The sequence below is a fragment of the Mus caroli genome, chromosome 1 (genome assembly GCF_900094665.2).
Source record: "Mus caroli chromosome 1, CAROLI_EIJ_v1.1, whole genome shotgun sequence".
Classification (NCBI taxonomy): Eukaryota; Metazoa; Chordata; class Mammalia; order Rodentia; family Muridae; genus Mus; species Mus caroli.
In genome coordinates, this window is record NC_034570.1 from 9,822,994 (window position 1) to 9,826,290 (window position 3,297).

Here is a 3,297-nt window from a genome sequence, read left to right on the forward strand (position 1 = left end):
TTGTCATTCACAGAGTGGGAATGAACTGCTACTTCTGTCGCTTCTGTGAACATGCCTCTTTGTTTTAGTGTCCTCATCCACTGAACAGGAGCACAGACCCTAGAGGGCATTAGACACTGGAATCACAAGTCCCATTTCACTGCCATATGTTACACTACTGAGTAAGCTCTGCTGAAACCTTCCACCTTATAAAATGTTGAAAATCACCTACACCTGAGAATAAGAAAAATCTAGCCATGCTTGGTTTCTTGGCTGGTCCAGAACAAAAGGTACCTTGAGGGTGATCCTGGCTTGAAGTAATGAGCTTCTCTGTTTGTGACTTCAGGGGCCAGAACTGAAACCCAGTGGAGAGAGGCAGGATCTTATGGGTCAAGTGAAGCTGATTAAAACGTAGAGGAACATGGACAACAGGTGAGATAAATACAACTCACAGTGTGCTCTGCCCTGTACATCTAAAAATATTTCACCTTAATAGCCCCTTTTCATTTAGTGAGCATAGAGCAAACCCATTAGTAACAGTCTGTCTCCCGTGAGACCCTGTGCTGCTGAGCCCTGAATATGAGGCCGGGGTTCCTACACTCTTTTAATAAACCCTTTCATGTGTTCTTTCAGGAAATTGTTTCAGACTAGAACATCTGGGATAAATTTGAAATTCTACTATGTGTGGCTAAAAAAAAGAAAGGAAGGAAGGAAGGAAGGAAGGAAGGAAGGAAGGAAGGAAGGAAGGAAAAGAAAGGAAGAAAGGACAAACCAGTTAATTAGCAACAAAAAAACAGAAACTGTTTTGTTTTGTTTTGTTTTGTTTTACCCCAACTGAGCAAGCTGGTTTTTCTTTGCATCAGCACTACACACCTGGAGATGCAGACATCCTGACCCACCCAGGAGCTGCCTCGCTCATGGGCTGACTGCAGAAAAGATGCTTCAGACGGATAGGTATGATTGTTACAGATGTGAGGTGTAGTGCCCTGTATCCAGATCTTGTTCATTGTTGTTTATTATTTGTTTTGCTTCCAAGTGAGCTTCAATGTCTGCTCTGTGATCAGTCCTTCATCCAGTGGCTATGACTCCACGACCTTAAACTATCCTAGTAAACAACAACAACAACAACAACAACATCCCCCAAACCATTACATTTAGCATCTGAGACTTGGTGTTGTCATACATCCATTGAACGATGATAAAAATCACCATCATTGTAACCATTTTAAGTGTGATGTTCAGTAGGGCTGAACGTCACACTATTGGGCTTTCCATCTTGGAACACTGTTACCGCCAGCCTCGAAGAAGCCTGAGTTCTTTCTTACCTAGCTCTGCCCCCTTTAGCAGCTGCTTTTTGATTCTATTTCTGTGATGTGCCTGCATGAGTGGATCATAAAGTTTGTGTCTTGTCATTGGTCATTGATTGTTTTTCACTCAGCATCATTAGAGTTCATCCCTACTATGACATGTGCCAAGATTAATTTCTTGGTCTTTATTTTCTTTTTCTGGAGACAAAGTCTTGTTGCACAGTCCAGGACTGTTCAAACCTTGCTACTGTCCTGCCTCAGTCTCCCTAATGCTGAAATTACAGGCATACATTACCATGCCTGGCTAGGATCTCATAAATTTTTAGAGCAATATAATGTTTCAATATGTGCATTTATAATCTTTCTTTAATATATAAATACATTATGATTTATATATATTGTATAATATGCATGAATATACTAAAATCAACATAAGTTCTTTTAAAAACCCCTCACTCCTTTGAGATAAAGTGTTGCATCCGCCCTCGACCAGCAAGAATGACACGACCACCAGTTCTTCTATCAGCAGTTTATTCAGCAATCTTCAGTCTTCATCTCCCTCCCTCTTCATCTCCCTCCCTCTTCATCTCTCTCCCCTGACCCCCGGGCCTCTCACTCTTATATACTCTCAGCCCCCATCCACTCACGGCAGGCCACGTCACCTCATCAGGCACACGGCTTCAGCTAATCAGGGCGGCAGGGGCATGTCTCCATCAAATATGGACTTGTTTACACCACCAGCTCTGCATCCAGCAGGCGCCATCTTTAAGGTGCGGCTCAGGCAGCCTAAGGGGGAGGCTATAGCCTCCTACAATAAAGTTTATGATTTTTATCGTCTCATAAAAGAAATTAACCTAATGCATGTAAGTGGACAGTTTGCCATGTCATTGCTATCTCCACTAATTAAAAATTAAATTCTTACTCATTTTTGGATATAATTAGAAAATCTGTCTTCCCTTTCCTCCCCCAATCTCCCGTATGCCACTCTATCTCCTCCTAATTTATGACCTCTTCTTGCACTAATTATTATTAAATGCATAATTTATATGCATTTAATATACACAGATGTTCCTACCTACAAACTGTTTGTTCAGTCTGTATAATGCCACTGTGGGTACGTTTTCTTTTTTTTATTAGATATTTTCTTTATTTACATTTCAAATGTTATCCCCTTTCCTAGTTTCCTCTCCAGAAAACCCCTATCTCTTCCCCCACCCCTCCGCACCAACCCATCCACTCACATTCCTGGTCCTGGCATTCCCCTATACTGGGGCATAGAACCTTCACAGGGCCTAGGGCAGCTCCTCCCATTGATGACCAACTAGGCCATCCTCTGCTACATATACAGCTAGAGACACAAGTTCTACCATGTGTTTTCTTTGATTGGTGCTATAGTTCCAAGGAGCTCTGGTGGTACTGGTTAGTTCATATTGATGTTCCTCCTACTGGGCTTCAGTCCCCTTCAGCTCCCTAGATATTTCTCTGGTTCCTTCACTGGGAACCTTGTGCTCCATCCAATGGATAACTGTGAGCATCCACTTCTGCATTTGCCAGGCACTGGCAGAGTCTCACAAGAGACGGCTAGATCAGGCTACTGTGAGCAGGCTCTTGTTGGAATCTGCCTAGTGATGGAGTTTGGTGGTTGTTTATGGGGTGGGTCCCCAGGTGGGGCATTCTCTGGATGGTCCTTCCTTCTGTCTCAGCTCCTAACTTTGTCTCTGTAACTCCTTCCATGGGTATTTTGTTCCCTTTTCTAAGAAGGAACAAAGTATCCACACGTTGGTCTTTCTTCTTCTTAGTTTCATGTGTTTTGCAAATTGTATCTTGGGTATTCTAAATTTCTAGGTTAATATCCACTTATCAGTGAGTGCATATCATGTGTCTTCTTTCCTGCTTAGGTTACCTCACTCAGGATGATATCCTCCAGATCCATCTATTTGCCTAGGAAGATCATAAATTCATTGTTTTTAATAGCTGAGTAGTACTCCATTGTGTAAATGTACCACATTTT

The 3,297-nt window shown here is 42.3% G+C and overlaps 1 long non-coding RNA gene across 1 annotated transcript in view; it reads left to right on the top strand.

The window, feature by feature from the left end:
• The first annotated feature begins 324 nt into the window (after positions 1–324).
• The window catches only part of LOC115030586, a 6,531-nt gene continuing 3,558 nt past the window's right edge, over positions 325–3,297 (top strand). The window contains exons 1-2 of the long non-coding RNA XR_003836166.1: positions 325–411; positions 843–933. This is a non-coding gene — a long non-coding RNA (uncharacterized LOC115030586). The remainder of the gene's footprint in view (positions 412–842; positions 934–3,297) is intronic.